A 21,823-nucleotide genomic window follows, 5' to 3' on the forward strand; every position below is an offset into this window, starting at 1 on the left:
CCTATCCCAATAATATACATGGGTGTGACAGGATGGATCGCCTATGCCACCCTGTCTGTTGTTGCTGGCAACCGGCTAGGCTTAATTTGCCACCATTCCCTTTCATTATCCCAAATGCGCCCTCTTGCCGCAGTAGGAGGTGCTTACAATGCTGCCACCACTGAGCTCCTTCTATGTCACTCAGAACCACGTTCCTTCTGGGTAACTGACGCAGCTCGTATACCTCGTTGCTGGTGTACCCGAGCTGGTAGTCCTGACCTCTTACTATAGATCAGGGTTGCTGTGGATGGATCCGCCCTGGCCTATCACACTAACCAGGGCTGCTGGGTAGCAGGCATAGCGGTGGTACTGGAAAAGCTTGGGTCCAAACCTCAGACAGCTGGAGAACGAATTAGATTTAGGGTCTAATCTGCAGGTCACAGGATTACAGCAATATTGAAGATATTTTCAAGCAGATCTTGAAGCAAGATGTTTATTTGCTCTCAATGGTTAAAGGTCCCAGTGATCAGGACAGTTGAAATCAGAAGGCTACATTACAGTGTACAAGTCAGTGCATTTTATACAGATTTGGACACAGGCTATTTTTAGAATCAGGATGTAACCCCGTTTACCACAACATGGATTTACATGCATTGCAAAGCCAGTAATATTTATACTTAGCTATGAAATTCTTAAAAACCTTGCTGTGATTTCCTGGATCTTATTTCAGAGGCAGGAGACCCACTAGCAAGTCAAAAGGTCTGACTGGCATGAATACTTCAGACAGTTGCCGAATACACATTCCCTCAGAACAACAAAAAAAATAAACAAAACAAGCCACTTCCCCACATCACAATATGCCAAAGGCTTGGTAAACAAAGGCTCATTGTATCAGATATATACATCAGACATAAGCATATCCTATAGCAAGGTTAAACAAGAGACAAATTTCTTACCCTGGTCTCAGAAATAACGATTCCACATCTCACAATAAACACAATATCAAAAATAAGTGCACCTACAATTATATAAATAAGCGTCTTGCGCTATTTGCTTTAAATACATTTATACCAAAAGTTATTTAATAGTGATCCAGTCACAATGAGAAATGCTGCATGCACTTGCTGTTAGGTGCACGCAGCTCTCCCTTTTCAAGCAGAGCCGTGTGAAGCGGGGTCAGGGTCCAGCCAGTTCAATTATACAGTGCCCCAGGCTTGGATGGGGGTTTCCTGGTACTGGGAAACCCCCCTCGGTTTGTCTATACTGAGGCAGCTATTTTTTGGGTGGAACCGATATTGATTAAAACACGGTCTATCAATTCACTAGGATCCAGTTACTGAGGTGTGAGACAGGAAGTTCTGGGTAATCTGGGTAATTAGATATAAAGTTGGTGTGCAACCAGTGGGGACATGTCACTTGACATCTGTTCTCGTGAAGCCCGTGTGGAAACTTAGGAGCCTTTAGTATGTGGCCCATTTGATTTTGGGCTTTTGCTATGTGGTGACAAACCTGTTGTGAGCTGTCAACTACTTACACAGAAGTAATCTAGTCTACAGAACAAAATACCCACCAACAAGGATCACCTGTTGCAGGAAGCTCCAGTGCACTGGCAAGTGAAAGTAGCTTGGATTATGCAACAGCAACTGGAGGCTGAAGCCTGGAGTGTTCTAGAGATAGAAAGGCTCTCAGGTCCACCATGTGTCTGAATGATACTGAGTAGTTGAAGGTGAGCAACACAATCAGTTGTGTAAATATCACTACTGGGGCCGAGGTGAGTGTGGCCGGTATTACCAATCCACCCTTCCAAAACACCTACTTTGCTCTTCTGAGTATGAGCATGAACCCACAAATGCATGGTGGAACCCCAGAAGGAGGGTTCTTGGGCGGGTAGGCCGGCTTTTCTGGTCACAGCCTCTAATCGCTTCTGAATATCCAGACATTCAGTGTCCTGAAGATGGAGCAGCCTTTATTGTATAATTTGAATTACAGTGCTCCAAATGACATATAGAGTACAGTTCTATCCTTACTTGCCTGGTCACATAAAGGATGAGTGGAAGGGTAACATTCGACCATCACCCAGTAGCTTTGCAGTGGTATTTTTTCAGGAGACCAAATTCTACAGCTGAGCTCAAGTAAGTCAGTTGTCCCTTCTACCCTTTGAGTCCACTAACTACCACCAAGACAGCGGAGGGCAGGCCTTGGTTCTTTTACTAAGAAGGCCAATCCCTGCAGGCCAGGGTCGGAAGAGATCAGCTTCCTACTGGAACTAGGACAAAATATTATACCTTCCATTTTAATAGACTGTTTTACTTATGTTATGCACATTAGAACTCTCGAGAGGTAGATTAACTGCAAGCTGAAAGATGTCCACTGTTTTCACCCCCGTCAGTTCAAACTCTCACAATTGTGGTGAAGCAGATTTCCCTGGTTCCTCTTATACAAACAGTAGTGCCTTGAGCCTCTGTCCAAAGTATTGAGCTTAATCTGAGTCGATAATAGGGACCCTCTTAAGAGATTGGCTAGTGGGAGCTGAATTAATGAGACAAGACTATTCTAAGAAAGTAGGACCTGCATATAATGAGGTGCCCTTGACGGTGGGATGCAGGCTTAAATGTTTTGATCAAAATATGAACTAATACCTCATGTTTTCATTTTGCTAGAAACACACAGATATGCAGTGTAAAGGATAAGCACTGACAGCTGACTTTTTGTTTTGTACACATATGTGGGCATTTATATTGCCACGCAGCTGGTACCATATATATTGTGGGATATACCAAGCGCGGGCTTGTTTTTTCTCTTATTCTAAGAAAGGAACCATTCTACATTACTAAATGGGATAGATTCATTGTCCAGGCTAATATCTTTCCACTCTTCCAGGCTCTCCACAGGTTAGCCAATCATGATATCACCTTAAAGTCAGATCATCCTATAAGACTACACCCATATAATGATTAATATAGTGTAGCAACTGCAGCAAGAACTCTTTTTGCTCTATTTCCTTTTCAATATATATGGCACAAATAATTTCCTGTGACAGGAAACTGGAATATCCATATCGCGCAAAGTTTTCTATAAATTCCACACTTTCTAGGAACTGAGCGTAAAGAGCAGTAGATCATTAACAGATGTCTAGGTTTTGGGAAATACCCCTGCTCAAAGAAAAAAGAAAGTCCTTTTGCAGGTAGAAATAGGCTTTCCACTCTCCATTAAAGCAGAGAGCACCTCTGTAAGTTCACCCCCGTCACCCCATTTTCTAATTTAAAAAAGCTGTCCCTCAAAATGAAATCTAATTTTTGCGCATTGGTGCAAAGTTGTCACCCCTATTAACCAAATTCATACTCATCAATGAATGCCCTCGGCCTCCTCAACTCCTACTATTAGATAGCGCCAAGTTTCCCGCCTCTGCAGTCTCCATCTTGGCTTGTAAATTCAAGTACTTCCGCATTTGACCAAAAACATAGGTATCACTAAAACAGCATTTGCACCGTGACTTTGTACGGTTCGTAAGTGGCTCTTTCTGACTCTGATGGGTCTCTCACTATTAAAACGATTAAATTAAATGAAAAACATAAATTTATGTAGGCGCTCGCCAACGAGAGAACAAATCATACACAATGAAGGCAGGAAAGCTCTTCGCTCAGTAGATTGGCACTCATTTACGTAAGCGTGCTAGAACTGTTTGGCCAAAACGGTTTTCGTTGCACATCCCTGATCCCTTCCTTGTCTTTGGTTTATTGCACAATGACTAAGGTTTGTGAGAGGATCACGTGCACCCTGCTAATTTTTTTGACCAGACACCTCTCTGATGGATAGTATGTTAGATTTATGATGTGAAGACGGAGCTTACTTGTCCATCCCTTGTGGGATCTCACATAATTAGACATGTATGGTGTCTGAGGTTTTGAGTATTCTCCTTGAGATAATGGAATTGTTAGTCTGCAGAGGACAATACTGTCCAGCTGTTCTGTTCAGTGTATATCAACGGGGGGGGGGGGGGGGGGTGTCAGACTTCTCTCTTGTTTGGGGGTTCAAGTGATAAGATAACGTGACTATTCCACTAGACTTAATTCACGACCCTCAGTACAAATTCCAAGGTACTGGAACTAAAGTGAAATTTATATTTTGGGTATGCTGAATCATAGTTGAGTGTAATCTTTATTTTTTTTTTTACTCTCTTAATGCAGCTGTTATTGTATTAAAAGTTTGTCTGCAAACTGCCACATTACTGTAGAAGTATTTGTCACACGCCGGGCAATCGGGTCTTACACCCGATCCCCGGCTCACTCACCTGCTCCGGCCATCCGCTCGCTCCTGGTTGGGTGCCGTCATCTTGCTCCGGGTCTGCGCAGACCCGTCCTATCAAATTGCTCAGGTCCTCAGTATCCTCAGTGCCTGTTCGTCTGCAGAGCCTACACTCTATTACAGCGCTTCTCCTTTTGTTCCTGTGGAATCTGCTGACCGCTATACAAACACCTCCTGTGTGTTTTGCCGCCATTCCAGTGGTAACCAGCCGTCTGTAGAGCTAACACTCTACTATTGCCGTCCCCTCAGGCTTGTTCCTCTAAGAAAATCCTCCAAGTTACTTCTAGAAATGGCCACGACCTGCAAGGAGAGGCAGCTAAGCCAAGACCGCCTTGCGGCTGGTCCCTGGTGAATACCATCTCCTTGTTAGACTCCGCACCTTGCTGGGGTGTTATATCTAGATTCCGGCAGGATCCTGTTCACCTACCTTTCTGGCATCAGAATTGTGACAGTATTTATACTCAGGAGGCTCGGGAATTTTGGGGAGTTCTTCCGGATGAGCAGGATCCTGGGCAGTGGTGGAGTTTAATGACGCAATTTGTGCCGTTAAGCCCCATCCTTGCCACTGAATGAAGCAAATTCTGCATGGGCAGATGATCGGGTCACCATGCCCCCTGTCATAAATGCCACCTAACTCTCCGTCCAGGATCTCCAGTAGGGGGAGAGAGGACAATTTGGCAAGTATGCCTCAACATGCATTTTCCTGTGCATTCAGGAAATACAGGAAAGTTCCCACCAGGCCAGGTGAGTATCGCTCCCCAGGTTGCAAAAGGGGGGGGGGGGGACAATAGCCAGGGGATAAACTTAAAACTTGCAAATATTTAAAATTTTGTTTCCGTGCTGTAAAATCACAACTTGACCCTTAAACATGCAGGACCTGATCCACCAAGGCAGTATCTGCTGATTTTGATCGTGTTGTCCGCAAACTCACTCCCAGAACCGGGAGATATGTCCGTGAATGCAGCCCTGTCTGCTGCGTCTTCGAACGCAAAGGACGCTTATTATAGTCTACGATTTCAGGGAGTGAACTTGGCGGAGAAGGGACGTTTTGCCGTAGTGAATTTACAGTAAGGGCGTGCCAAACTCCGCACGCGTAGCCCCTTCCGAATTAAGCTCTGAGGGCCTGGGTCATTAAGGAGAGCAAAGCATAAAGAAGGAGTAACTTTGTACCTGGGCAAAACCATGTTGCATTGGAGGGGGAGGTAAATTTAAAATGTAAGGACAGATTTATATTTGGGGCATGTTGTGAATCAACTTTAAATTTCAGTGTAAAAATAAAGCTATCAAGTATTTGTGTCCTATATGAAAAAACAGCCAGTATTTAACTTATGTGCAAAATAATAAACTACTTGGCACCCCTTGCATTGTAACATGGTTTGTCCCAAAGAACATTTGCTTCTTTTTGAGGAGTGTCTCAAAGTTGCTTGTTTTCTCCCATATCACTTGTTCCAGCTACAGGGCTAGTCCTGACCAGTAGTGATGACAGTCTAGTGTACATGCTATAATGTGTTTGCAAAATGGTAAAAATGTATTTTATACTCAGTAGACATTAACAACATCCTAATCATGGAGACTTTTTTTTTTTTTTTTTTTTTAAAAACAACTTTTTTTTAACTGACATTAATTCAATATATTTTTTTTCCTTTGCGTTCGTTTGCAAATTATTTAATCCACATAGGTATTAGACGTATCCTGCAGCGAGTTGTGTGGTAGAGCACAGCAGACCTACACCTGAATCCATCTGCACAGGTAACTAGAGATCTACTGCATAATGAGTTTGGGAGTGTGCAAAGCCTGAATACATGCAGGTTGTGCTCAGATTGTGTGTCCTGATGAATCTGCTGTGGAGTCTCTAAGACTTTTCTCGCCTTCCGTCCTCTGCTGCCGCTCCACCTTACACTGAATATCATGTATGTACTGACCCTTTGGACAGAAAGATAAACAACAAAAGTTTACACATCTTATCTATTTATTTACTTATTTATTCCACTTCTGCAATTGTCCTTTACAAAGTTTACAAACCATGATCTGTACCCTTCTCTGTCACGTGCCAGACTATCTGGTGCACTTACCAGGGTCCATTGTACTAAAAATGTACACCTGTTAATTATTGAATTGAGGTGTTTCAATCAGACCCATTGCCAGAGGTGTATAATATCAAGCACCTCGCCATGCAGTTTCCATTTGCAAACATTTGTGATACAAAATGGATCATTCTCAAGAGCTCAGTGACTTTGAGCGTGGTACTGTGATAGGATGTGTGGTACTGTGATAGGATGCCACCTTTACAATAAGACGGTTCGTGAAATTTCATCCCTGCTGGATATTCCACAGTCAACTGTAAGTGATATTATTAGAAAGTGGCAGCGTTTAGGAACAACAGCAACTCAGCCATTAAGCGGAAGACCACGTAAAATCACAGAGCGGGGTCAACGACTGCTAAGGCGCATTGTGCGTAAAAGTCGCCAACGCTCTGCTGATTCCATAGCCGAAGAGTTCTGAACTTCCACTGGCATTAATGTAAGTACAAAAACTGTGCAGCGGGAGCTTAATGGAATGGGTTTACATGGCCAAGCAGCTGCATGCAAGCCTCACATCACCAAGACCAATGCCGAGCATCGGACGGAGTGGTGTAAAGCACACCGACACTGGACTGTGGAGCAGTGGAAACGTGTTCTGTGGAGGGACGAAACGCGATTCTCTGTTTGGCAGTCAGATGGGCGAGTCTGGGTTTGGCGGATGCTGTGAGAACTGGGGCCCCATAGGCCCGCACTTTTTAAAATACTCTGTTGAAACCCTGTCATTGTTGTATTTCTTGGTTGCTGGCTCCTCCCACAGGGCCAGTCACCAATGAACTGCTTTCGTATCTAGTCCTGCTCCTCCACTCTATCGTCTCCCGTCCTCCATTCCCATCTTCTATCCCAGTCAGCCCCTGTTCTCTTACTTCCCCTCCTCTATCCTGTCTCCTCCACCCTCCCCTCTCTACATGTGACTGAGTGGATGGCTCTTCCCCTGTGACCAGCAACCAATGAACTGCCTTCCTTTCTAGTCCCGTCCCACCTATGAGCTGCCTTCTTTTCTAGTCCCGCCCCTTCCCTCTGTCTCCCATACTCCACCACTCCCCTCTCTACATGTGGCTGGCTCCTACCCTGGGACCAGCAACCAATGAAATGCCTTCCTTTCTAGTCCCGCCCCCACCCCTCTGTCTCTCGCTAGAGAGCTTTGGATGATAGGTATGTGACATGGGGTGATTAATGTCATGTGGGTGTTTTTTATGGTATTTAGGGTGTGTATTATTGCTAAGGGTGGGATGTTCATTTTTAATATGAGGGGTGAGTATTAAGGGCGTGTATTAATGTTATGTGGAGTCTGGTAGGGTTAATACTAGTAAAACATTTCCCACAGTCAGTGCAGTGAACAAGATATCTCTCTCTCCCACTCAGTATCTCAGTTCATCAAAGGGCCAGGCTCTCTCTCTCTCTTTGGTAAAGTGTATGTGTGGGAGGTCTTTGGGGTACATGGGAAAGTCTGAGTGGCATGTGGAAAGACATGAGGGGCATGTGGGTAAGTCTGGGTGTCGTGGTTGTATGAGGGTAAGTACAAACCAATACATTAAAGTTGTCTGAAGGTTTGAATCACTCACCTCCTTAACAACATGGTGTAAATTGCAGGAATGTGCTATCTTCGCATGGCTTTTAGTTTCCACTGATCTAATAGATTGCAGTACATTTATTATATATGCGTCACTTTATTCACCAAGTCTGATAGTGAAAGACACTAATGACAGGTCCTAGAGCAAATGTTTTCTAAGGTACTGTAAAAACCCATTGACGTATGTGTTAGTTGGTGGCAATATCTGCAACTCATGATGTACGAGCGTGTACGTTACTCTACATTCACAGTGTATTATTCCCCTTTCACTTTCAGATGGTATCTCCCCGATGGACGTGAGTGCTTGTGAACACTGTGTCAGTTTCCCCACTTCAGAACCATTATATACTTTCACTTCCTATTTCCTCTCTGCGGTCGTCCTGTCATTCTGAATTTTGCAGCAGGACTGTGATAGAGTAAAGAGCCAGCGTCCACGTTTCAGCAATATTATTCATGTGTATAATACAAGAGACGTGTGCTATGACCCCTGCAGAAGCCTTTTTTAAACGTACGCCTTGGTTTCTGCACGTCTGTTTGGAAAAGCCAAACTCAATTTCTGGGAGGGTGCACAGAGCGCACTCAGCACCTGCCTGTGTGTGGGATTCTAGACCACTAGACCCATGAGGCCGCCCACTGGATGAATGCCAGGTAAATAATTACATTGGGCTGTAAGTGAATTTAGATCAGATATATAATCAGCCACCTAAGGGCACGACTGGTCATGAGCTGTTAATGTTGCCTAAAAATTTACTGCTTTACAATGACAGGGGAAAAAGCTGTCATGTAAAAAAACTTGACATAGGGCTCCCTCGAAGCCTCACCCAATCTTGCTGTATCTGCATATTTTGTTGACAATGGCTCCAAGAGGATTCTCGGGGCTCTGTTGGGGCCAGCGGTAAACCTGAATGGGAGATTGTGGCTATGCAGATCCAGCCCTTTTATCCTGAGACTATGCACTCAGTTTCGGAAAAGGTCGACCAATTGCATCACTGGAGCGATTACCCTGAGAAAGTTCAATTGTATGGCGCGCCTGACATAAATGACATGCATGAAAGCAGCGTAATGACAGGTAGGTCGGTACGATTGAGCAGACTAATACATGGACAGGGGCAATTAACAGGACAAATGAGAGGCATGCAGACAAATTCAGCATCAGACATGACAAAGACTTATCAGACATGACACGATAGACAGATGGCAGACAGACATGAGACATAAGGTAGAGAGGACCCTGCACCTGACAGCTTACATTCCAGAGGTGGGGTAAAGAGACAGTGGGATCAGTTTAGTTTGGGGTATGGAGCAGGTGATAGGGCAGTGTGGAGAGACATGGAGAGTAATGAACGAAGTAGAGGTACATAGTAGTGGAGCAGTATGTAAAAGTACAAAGTTTACGGTATGCTAAGTTACTGAGCATAAGGACTATGAGGGTGTGGTGGAGTGTGGTTCAGAGAGAGGCCAAGCATAGAAAAAGGTAGGATGGATGGTAGGGAACTCATGTATTGAAGCAGAATTCCTGTGTATTAAGTTGAATCTCAAAGCTTGGAGGTCTGGAATAGTTATCGGAGGAATGTTGGACCAGAGACATGAAGAGAGCAGAGTTGAAGGTAGTGTTTTCCTTCTGGGTCACGTACAGCTGGATGTCCAAGTGTCAGGTGGGACTAGATGAGGGTGTGGTCCGGTTGGGTGGAGTAGATCGCTGAGGCAGAATCCTCAGTGTGCAGCAGGATGCCCCAACAGGAGGAGTGTGGGATCGAGACCAGTTCAACATAAGGGGTCGGTTGTCTGCTGTCCAAGGATGACTGTAAGACCTGAAAGAGCGGACCATCAGCAAGTCCATTGGTTTTTAGTAGAAATTTGAGTTCTGTGTGGTTCTTAGAACTCTTGAATTCTGGGCAGGACGGTGGCTCAGTGGTTAGCACTTCTGTCTCACAGCACTGGGGTCATGCGTTCGATTCCCGACCATGGCCTTATCTGTGAGGAGTTGTATGTTCTCCCCGTGTTTGCGTGGGTTTCCTCCGGGTGCTTCCTTCCACATTCTAAAAACATACTAGTAGGTTAATTGGCTGTAATCAAATTGATCCTAGTCTGTGTGTCTGTCTGTGTGTGTGTGTTAGGGAATTTAGACTGTAAGCTCTGATGGGTCAGGGACTGATGTGAGTGAGTTCTCTGTACAGCGCTGTGGAATTAGTAGCACTATATAAATAGCTGATGATGATTTCCACCTTGAGGGGTTATAATACTTATTATTACTATTATATGTTGTGTTTTTAGGTTAATTTTCTATTTGTGTGTTATTTTATAATTTTCCGTTTAACTTGTACATACAGAATTTGCAAAATCATTGTTATGTATTTGTATTTGCACTCCCATTGTGAAAACTAAGGATTTTGTATCTACGGGGGAACACACTGGAAAATGTATGGATGTGATACAAAGAATGGTTGTCCCACTGGAATACACTGAGGTGTTTGATACTGAAGGTAAAATGCTGAGGGTACAGCTGAGTACAGTACACGAAGTGTAGGGTTTGGTAACATGCAGTGGAGTACACATATTTTGTAGGTACTGCCTGTGCAGCGAGTAGCGTGTACTAAAAGGTGTGCCAACACTCAAAGGTGTTGACACTGGTTGAACAGCGCGTAGCATGCAATATGGTAGACAGAGGTGTTGGCGCTGGTTGAGGCAGTAAACAAATGGATACAAGTGAGTATATTGCAGTGACCCTGTAGAACAGAGATAGACAGCAAGTGTAGCGGAGCGCACACACACACAGATAGAAATAGCTCGCAGGCGGGATTGGCACAACCAAATAGATTGGAGTGGAGTCTAAGACCCCCACCGGACTTCACCAGGGATTCCTGCAAGAGGATATGGACTTCACTCAGTGAGGACCCAGGTCGCGGCCCAATGTAGTTTATTACCACCATAAAAGCAGCAGAGTACTTAGCTGACATGAGGACTGTATTTGGTAGTATTGCATGAGGACTGTATCTGCTGTATTTTAGTAGTGCAGGTAATGCAGCTATGGGTGCGATGCTGTCAGGGAGAATAGCTTCTATACATCCTAGTATAGTGCTGATGGATGATGATGGTGATGATGATGATGATGATGATGATGATGGTGATGATGATGGGTGATAGGGATGATGATGATGATGATGGATGATGATGATGATGGTGATGATGGATAATGATGGATGTTGATGATGGTGGTGATGGATGATGATTGTGATGATGATGGGTGATGATGGCTGATGATGATGATCGTGATGGATGATGATGATGACGATGGATGGTGATGATCATGGATGATGGTGATGATGATGATGGTGATGATGATGGTGATTATGGATGATGATGATGGATGACGATGGATGGTGATGATCATGGATGATGGTGATGATGATGATGATGGTGATGATGGTGATGATGATGGATGATGATGATGGATAGTGATGATGGTGATGATGATGATGATGATGGTGATGATGATGATGGATGATGATGATGATGATGATGATGGATGATGGATGATGATGGTGATGATGATGATGGATGATGATGATGGATGATGATGATGATGATGGTGATGATGATGGTGGTGATGATGGTGGTGATGATGGTGGTGATGATGGATGATGACGATGATGATGATGGATAGTGATGATGGATAGTGATGATGATGATGATGATAGCGATGATGATGATGATGATGATGGTGATGGTGATGATGATGGATGATGATGATGATGATGATGATGATGGATAGTGATGATGATGCTGATGATGGATGATGATGATGATGATGATGATGGATGATGATGATGATGGATGATGATTATGATGATGATGATGGATGATGATGATGATGATGATGATGGATGATGATGATGGATGATGATACCACCATAAAAGCAGCAGAGTACTTAGCTGGCATGAGGACTGTATTTGGTAGTATTGCATGAGGACTGTATCTGCTGTATTTTAGTAGTGCAGGTAATGCAGCTATGGGTGCGATGCTGTCAGGGAGAATAGCTTCTATACATCCTAGTATAGTGCTGATGGATGATGATGGTGATGATGATGATGATGATGATGATGATGGTGATGATGATGATGATGGATGATGATGATGGATGATGATGGTGGTGATGATGGTGATGATGATGGTGATGATGATGATTATGATGGATGATGGATGATGATGGTTGATGATGATGATGATGGATAATGATGATGGATGATGATGATGATGGTGATGATGGTGATGATGATGGATGGTGATGATGGATGATGATGATGATGATGGATGATGATGATGATGATGATGGATGATGATGGTGATGATGATGATGATGATGGTGATGATGGATGATGATGGTGATGATGATGATGGTGATGATGATGGTGATGATGATGGATGATGATGATGGATGATGAGGATGGATGATGATGGTGGTGATGATGATGATGATGGTGATGATGATGATAGTGATGATGGTGATGATGATGGATGATGATAGTGATGGATGATGGTGATGATGGTGATGATGATGAAGGTGATGATGATGGATGATGATGGTGATGGAAGATGATGATGATGGTGATGATGATGGATGATGATGATGATGGATGATGATGATGGATGATGATGATGGTGATGGTGGTGATGATGATGGTGATGATGATGATGATGATGGTGATGATGATGATGGTGATGATGATGGATGATGATGATGGACGATGATGATGAGGATGATGATGAAGGTGATGATGATGATGATGATGATGATGATGGATGATGATGATGATGGGTGATGATGATGGATGATGATGATGGTGGTGATGATGATGATGATGATGATGATGGATGATGGATGATGATGATGATGGTGATGATGATGGATGATGATGATGATGATGATGGTGGTGATGATGGTGGTGATGATGGTGGTGATGATGATGGTGATGATGATGATGGTGATGATGAGAATGATGAGAATTGGGTCTGCCATTGGCAGACCAGGCATGATTTGGATGGAGTCATTTGTCCTTCAGGGATTTTGGGAAGTGTTCTTCCTTTCTTCTTGAGGACCCTTCTCTTATGTATATTTCTTCCATTCCTTTTTCTCCTCAAATGCGTCCTTCATTTTAATATAATTTTAAAAAGGGCGTTTCAGCGTTATCGTGCAGGCCTAAGTTATACATCTTGACATATTTTTTGATCTGTCAGGACCCCATTTAGTCGGTCAGTTGCTGAACGTACGACTGCATTTATTGTCCATACCGGTCATCATCCCTTAGATCCAAATCAGATGTTGAACAGGATCAGCAGCCTTTCTTTGTTGTCCGTAAATGTAGCAATTAGTAGCCAATGGAGTGTAACATCACCTAACTAGTAAACATCACAGTGTGAGGAGGTTTACATAATCCGCCTACACACATTACTTATACAAGTTATTTTAAAGTGTAGAACCCCTTTAATCAGGAATTCCAAATAATTTACATATCCTTCAGAACAGAACTATATACTGTTTTAATGGAAAGAAATCTGGAAGTAGAGAAAGTGGAGACGTATCAGCAGGAACTAATGACTGAACTGGGCTGTCTATTTACTGTGTCCTCTTATAATCTCCATATTTCAGTCTCTAACCAAAAGAAGTGACGTCCCCCGCTAAGAGCAATATCTGGAGAGAATGAATAACCCGTCCACATGACAGTGCTTCAATTCATTTTCTGTCACAGTTCAGGTCCATGTGCCCGTTAATAGCAGCTTAGACTTACAATAGAAGCAGCTGAGGAGCCAATTGAATGTGATCCAGGGTTAACAGGTTTAAATGGTGTCTTGCTTTATAATAAAATTAAGAGCAGATTTGGAGCCTCATTTGCAAAGGGCTGAAGCGATGAACAGAATCCTCTTTGGTGGGGTTTGCAGAGCAAGATGGCGGCATCGGCAGAGGCGACATGTTTGCACCTGCTGATGGGAGGGATTGGGCAGAATGAGGTAATTTCTCGCAAAATATTGAGGTGGCGCACTGATGCACATAGTTTGTGGAGCAAAGATAGAGATTTCGTTTCTGGAAGTGACATTATTGAAATAAGATAAAGATGCTCCCCATCAGAACGGGACAGAAGACTTCCGCGTCACATGACCTCCTCTGCACAGTACAGTGAGGTCATGTGACATACCCGGAGGAGGAGAGAGTGCACAATGCAGGAAGATCATGTGTCATACTTGTAGGTGGGGGGGAGTTCAGGGGGGTCATGTGACATACCCAGAGGCGGTGGGAGTGCAGGGTGCAGTAGGTCATGTAACATATCTAGAGGAAGAAGGATTGCATAGTGCAGGGGGGTCACGTGACATACCAGGAGGAGGAGGGAGTGCACAATGCAGGAAGGTCATGTGACATACCAGGAGGAGGAGGGAGTGCACAATGCAGAAAGGTCATGTGACCCACCAGGAGGAGGAGGGAGTGCACAATGCAGGAAGGTCATGTGACATACCAGGAGGAGGAGGGAGTGCACAGTGCAGGGAGGTCATGTGACATACCAGGAGGAGGAGGGAGTGCACAATGCAGGAAGGTCATGTGACATACCAGGAGGAGGAGGGAGTGCACAGTGCAGGGAGGTCATGTGACATACCAGGAGGAGGAGGGAGTGCACAGTGCAGGGAGGTCATGTGACATACGAGCAGGAGGAGGGAGTTCACAATGCAGGGAGGTCATGTGACATACCAGGAGGCGGGGGGAGTGCAGGGTGCAGTAGGTCATGTGACATACCAGTAAGAGGAGGGAGTGCACAGTACAGTGAGGTCATGTGACATATCCGGAGGAGGAGAGAGTGCACAATGCAGGAAGGTCATGTGTCATACCCGGAGGCGGGGGGAGTGCAGGGTGCAGTAGGTCATGTGACATACCCGGAGGAGGAGGGAGTGCACAATGCAGGAAGGTCATGTGTCATACCCAGAGGAGGAGGGAGTGCAGGGAGGTCATGTGACATACCAAGAGGAGGAGGGAGTGCACAGTGCAGGAAGGTCACGTGACTACTTGGAGAAGGAGCCCCTTTTTCCTCTGTGCGACTCTACTAGTTTATGGCGGAGACTCCCGAACAGTAGGTTTGCACCTTAATGTAAGTTGGGCGGACTATGGGACTTTAGGTATATTGGTGCAAAACCGAGGTTTTATGTGCTGGGCATTCAGTGTTCATTGTAAATTAGATTCTTTGTGTTCTAAATGTATCTGTCAACTACACAAAGGGAAGGCAACTATCTTGGGGGTGCACTAATACACATGAGGACGCAACGTATGAATTGACAATAAACCATAGTTGGCAACTTTCTGTCATTCCCCTCCTGGAGGTCAAGTAACTAGCGTAGTGGGTGGTGCGGAGCAGTGAATGGCGTCATCTGGCCCATACCCACGGTGAAATGCCGCAAATGCATCATCAGAGTCCAGCCAATTGATGCAGCGAATCCGAACACGTTTATAATACCCCGGCTGTATGATGGGTGCACTGCAGGAAGCTCACATGCATACTTACAGATTGTACCGCACAGGCCTGTGTAATGCATGTGCCCTGTCTGCAGTGACTCCAGGCAGCCTGTGTTGTCCATCAGTTTCTAGATCTATATGGCTGTAGCCTTGGACTTGCAGGGACCCAGCGCTACACAAATGGAAGACCAATGATAATAAATGTTACCAGTAAAAGCACAAAATGTTATAGACCTAATTGCAGGACATGTAGCATACATATCACGTATGTCTGTATAATATAATACATACTTACCTACTTTTGAGACCAGCTGTCTGGGAGGGGGTCCAGTCGAGGGGGCGTGACCACGCGCAATGCGCCGTTACTCTCCGCCCCTGTCCATCTTTGGAAATTCTGGCCAATCGTAGCAGGGGGCGGGGCTACAATGCCATGGTTAGCCCCGCCCCCATCATTTACAACAACGGGGAGATGCTGGTTTCGGGATTTTTGCCTGCTCTCTCGGGAGAACTCACAAAAATTCGGGAGTCTCCCGGACATTTCGGGAGAGTAGGCAACTATGATATAATATGACGTACTGTTCTCTGTATATGATATTTTAAGCATTTTGGAGCTAAAAAGCATGTAACATTGAGCAGATTTTTATTAACTCCGAAGGCAAATTGTTTATGTTTCAGTTGAACCGCAGTAACACTGCAAAGCCATTAGGTTAACTCATTTTTATTGCAGTGAACACACAGCGAGAATAGTAACGTTTCAGGGTAGGTCACATTCATCAGGATATTTGTTCAGATAAATCCCTGTCCATAATTTTATATTTTTACTATATTTCCTGACCTCTGAAGACTTAATCCACCTTAGTTTTGACAAATTCAGATTTACAGCCGTCACATTTAGGAAAGACTCATGGTTGGTCGATACTCTCGTTCTTGTATGCTAGTGGTAATATTTTACAATTGTTATAATCAGATACATCGACTCTGTCTATAGCATCTATAGTTGATGGAACTCGATAGATTATATCCAAGTACTTCAGAGACTGTAAGCTCCTGACATTAAGTTTATCTGCTATTTTCTTCCATAATGTTCTGCGTCCCCAGCAATTAACTATAAAATGTTGCGTCATTTCCTTCTGATGACAACCCAGAGGGCAATTCCTATCCGAAACGTTTAAGAATTTTAAATTACCTCTGACAAACATCATACCATGCAGTGACAACCAAGTTATGTTGAAAAATTTTGACAGAAGTCTCGACCCATTTAAGAACTTTTAACTTTCCTGCAAAGTTCTATCCACACACTCTCTGAGCGCAAGCTGGGAACAAAAGAAGATCCTGCATACTTTAATATATAGTTATTTTCTTGGCTTTTTCAGAATTTAAGATTTCTCTATTTCCTCAGACACTTGAAACCAGATTCCGGATAAGTTGGGAGATAGTTCTGCATCCATCTACCCATCTTGAGACTATTACCTCACATCCAAGATTCTGCAAAAGGTAATATCCATTTCCTGATACTGTTAACCTACAGAGAACCAACATATGAGTCCAAGTTTCCAAAATTTACTCTTAGAAAAAGAAAACCCTGGGATTAAACATATCCAAATCACCCTCTTTCCTCTGTAGGTAAGTGATCCCTCTTTTTATTGGATTCAGTCTGTTGCCCCATAAGAGCTGGAAGAACAGACTAGACAGCCTGGCTGAAAAAAAATTCGGCAAAGGAAAAATGGCAGTAACATACAAAAAAACAGGAACCAGGAGAGTCTTTAACATTGTAATCCTTTCTCTGTAGGTCAGCCTCGAGTGTTTCCACCGCTGAACCTTTGCGTTTCCGGTTTCCAACTTCTCCTCCCAATTTAATTTGGCATTATCTTCCTTACCAAATCTCACCCCTTAAACTTAGTATGGGAGGAGGCCTTTGCAAATTCAGGCAGATCAAAATCAGGATCACCTTGGTGTGTGTCCAGAAAGCTTCACTCTTTTCGAGGTTGAGCAGAGACCCTGAGGCCTGAGAATAGCTTCTGATGTCCGCAGATAACATCTGGCCCTTACGAGACTCAGACATCACTACAGTCACATCATCTGCATATGCAACAACAGTCAGAGGCAAGCAGTGGGGACCGGTAGCCCTCACAAACCTGTAATGACCTAAAAAATGGGTCAATGACTAATGCAAGAGTTGACTCAAAGGGTAACCCCACTTCACCCCCGCCTCAGCTCTGAAAGTGTCACCCTGCCAGACATTACTCAGAAGGAAGCTCTCTGCCTACTTAAATAAAGATACCGAACTTTGACAAAACTACCCACAGATAATTAAGATGTACTCTATCAAAGGCTTTAGCTTGGTCTAGATCAACAACATACTTCCCACACCCTAGGGTTTTGCAACTCTCAAACACCGCTCTTATTGAGATAACTGCTCCAGAGATGATCTGTCCTTTTACTGTGGAAAACTGACAGCCTGATAACAGTGCTGGGAACAGAGAAACCAATCTAGGAACCAAGATCTTTGCAACAACCCAGTGGCGGATCCAGGGGGGGGGGGCAGGGGCTTGCTGCTGACGGCTGCACACTGTGCAGGTCCGTTCAGAATTGACAGTGTGCTGCCCGGCTGCTCTGATTGTGTTTTAAACACAATCAGAGCAGCGGGACAGGACACTGCCAATGCTGAACAGACCTGCACATACTGTGCAGCCGTCAGCAGCCTTAGAAATTAGAAAGGGGGCGGGGCCTAAATTGCCCCCCTAAAATCGCCCCGGGTAGAGCAGTTGCCTAGATCCGCCCCTGCAACAACCTTCCTATCAACATTCAAGAAGGTTTCTGGCCTCCAATTTGGGATGTCACCAGGCTCTTTATCTTTGAATAGCAGAATCAAGGAGGACACCCTCATAGACTGAGGCATCCAAAACAGCTTTTATACACATCCACCAGAATTGGGGCATGAGGGTCTTTAAATTTATTTGATAAAACTTGGCTGTTATCCTGTTTGGTGCCTTCTTTTGAAGCTAGTTGTCAATAGCCCCTTTAACCTCTTCCGCTGTTAATTAGAGGAGTACCCAGTTACCAGTTATCAGTATCAGGTTTAAGATTTGAACCATCTTTTCTTTATATAAAACCTTTTTCTTAAACAAATCAGCATAGTATAATTTCACCATTCCCAAAATACCCACCCGAGACTCTTGTGAAGTACCCTGGCAGTCAATGAGACCTGATATCAGTTTTTTGCCACTCTTTTTCTCAAATTTTCAAAAGGATCAGGTGCCCCTGGGGACCCATAATCTCTTTCCAGGATCAAAGACTGGTATCCGCTGTACTGATGCTGTCTTATTTCAGACTTTACCTGGTTAATTTTTTTCCTGCATCCCTCTCCTCTGAATAAAGTGACTCAAATTCTTTACGAAGTCTTAGATACTGGCTATACTTACTCTTTCCCTACTAGCTGACAGTCTCTTAAATAAAGAAGCCATAGCACTGTCTAAAATTATAGCCACGCCCCCATGCATGCTGGTCAACCCCTCTTTACAAATCCTGTGTTTGCACCTGAGGTACAACATAATCCCATAACAGACTGGCATTAAGTCTCCAGAGCCCTCTATCTAGATCTGGGAGCTTTCTAGGAACCAGGAAGAAATACCGGGCCACATGATCAGAATAAGGAACTAATATTTCACTCATCTTATTAACATCTTCTATAGGACTCACAAATGTCAGGTTCATTCTATTACTTCTTCCACCACAAGAGTAAGTGAACCCTGGTTTTCTACCACCTTGTTCAAAAACATCACATAAGCCATCTTCCAAAATAATCCTGTTCAGGCTCTTGGAATCTCTATTCAACGTTGTGGCAGAGGATCTGTCATTTGTCATCCTAGGAACATTAATATCTCCAACCATAACCACTGGAACAGATGTATAGAGATACTGCTTAACTTCATGGAATAAACTGATTATTTCTAGCACCATCTGGAGTCCATGAGTGTAGTTGATCCTGAGTCTCCTCCACTGAAGTGTTACCTCCAAAAGCAGATATCTACCCATCAATACCTCTGTCAATCTATGTACAATAACATCCTGAGTGTTAAACAGAATTACATCTCCTGCATATGACTCCACAGCCAACGACCAGACAGATGGACCTGTTTACCAATCTCTCTAAGCTTCGCATAACTGTCCTACTGTAGATAAGCGTGTGTGCCGTAAGAAGAACACATCTGCATTCAGATATCTCAGATGGTCATCATAGACCGCATGCCTGGTTTGTCTGAGCTTAATGCTATTCGCATTACTGGAGATTACTCGTAAGGAAAAATCTGCCATTAGAGCAGGAGTCAATAAATATAAATCAGTCAGAGCCACCTGGCCGACCTCCCGCTTCCATATCGGACGCTACTTGCTCCTTCTCAGGAACAGACCTTCTGTTGGTGGGTCATCTTCTGACTCTACATCACATCCTTGTGCACTCTATCTACTCTTTCTCCAATGCTAATGCATCCAACCAACAGGCATCAGTATCCAACTCAGATAACGCCTCATATCTATTGGAAGTAACTGTTACTTCTACACCTGCTCCATGAACTTGTTTCTTTTTCCTTGGTTTTTGGACAAGACTTTATTCACCCTCAGACTTACAAGGGATTGATCTTTTCTCTTCCTCCTGTTCCCAATACCCTTACTCTATCCAGAAGCAGACACTGTTGTAGATGTGAACTGGTCGTTGTTCAACCTGAAAAGCATTTTCCATAGGCATTTGGACACTTTCTGGCTGGTGACGCTCTTGCCTTGTATCAGCCATCTTCCACTGAACTTCCTGCCGTGTTTGTATTGACCCTGACATTAATGCCCCCTTTTCCAAAGCCTCTTATTCTACCACCAAACTATCATAATCCTTACAAATGTTATGTCAGCAATTTGGACAGTCCTCATGAGGGTGGCCAATTGTTCCCCATAAATTGTATCTAACATTCACACAGGTAGCACTTACATGGCCAACCTCATTGCACAGATTACACTTAAGAACTGTGCAAACACTGGTCACATGACCAGACTTCCCACATTTAAAACACAACCTGGACTGACCTGCGAACATGCCCCTCTCACGATCAATGATGATAGAATTTGGAAGATGCTGGGTTACATGGTTATACTGCCGCAGTTTTACCAAAACCCTCCAACCACCAGTCCAGACACCATCAGTATTTTTTTTGTCAGGTCTGACACTAGATTGCAATCTCCTGAGCAAGATCACAATGTCCTGGGGAGGTACTGCTTCATTCCAAAAAAATATTGTTACATTGACTGTGTCTGGCTTGGAGATTGGAATAAAACTAAACTTATTACATTTCTACATCCCTAAACTTGCTGAAATTTGCCCAAAATCTTTCCAGATCAGACATAAGTTTAAAACTCACATCATACCCATGTCTATCTGGTAGGTTTATTACTGCCAACATGTTTGCTGGTACAAACCCCATCTGGTGACACATTAACTCTCGTATGACATATCTTCTGTCTGGCAACTCCTCTCTGGTACCTTTGTTCCTGAATCCGACCACGTTCCTCCTCCTAAAAGCCTGGCCTGTATAGTTCATATTAGAACTAAATGATGGTGCCCCCCAGCTCCATGCATTCCTAGGAGGAACCCGGCCAGATCCACTATTTGTAGTGGAGATTGACCACTCACTGTAGCAGGTATATCTGCTGATATCTGCGACTGTCCCACTCCAGATAAAGGGGAAAATCTAGTGTAGTATTCTCTACTGAGACTTCTCATCTCTCTCTGTGTTCTGATTCCCTGATTGCTCCACTGATTGTTCTATTTCTGTGGAAGATTCAACATCCCATATTGATTGCAAACCTTCCTCACCCTCATTTACTACCACCTCTTGTATGTTACCATCTGTATATTCTACGTTATCAGCATCAACACCATTATTTTCCACAATATTTTCAGCACTATCACTATGCATGACAGCAGTCTCCTGTGTACAGTGCTCAGGTATTTCTCCTGTCTCCTGAGTCCCAGTCGTTGCATCTCTCTGCTGGGATCCACTTTCCTGAGGTGTGCTGACAACTCCACTCATCTGTTGTGTAACGCTGTCCCTGGGGACCGGTGATCTTTGTACTGGACTTGTGCTTTCTCTCTGCTGCTTTACCACTGCCGTCTCTCCCTTCTTGTTCAAGGCTCCTTCCTTAAAGGAACAACTGGCCTCCTGCAACACTGGTCTCTTCAGTGGCAGCTGTGCATCATCTTGGAGGTCCTCAGACTCAGATTCACATGAAGATCTGGACTCTGGCTCCATTTATCTGCTAGGTGCAGCTCAGGTGCACGCTCTGCCCCTTTAAGACTCTGACTCTGCATTGAGATGTCTCCTGGCTGTATAAAACCACTCAGCCCTTTT

Source organism: Mixophyes fleayi, chromosome 3, assembly GCF_038048845.1.
Source record: "Mixophyes fleayi isolate aMixFle1 chromosome 3, aMixFle1.hap1, whole genome shotgun sequence".
Taxonomy (NCBI): domain Eukaryota; kingdom Metazoa; phylum Chordata; class Amphibia; order Anura; family Limnodynastidae; genus Mixophyes; species Mixophyes fleayi.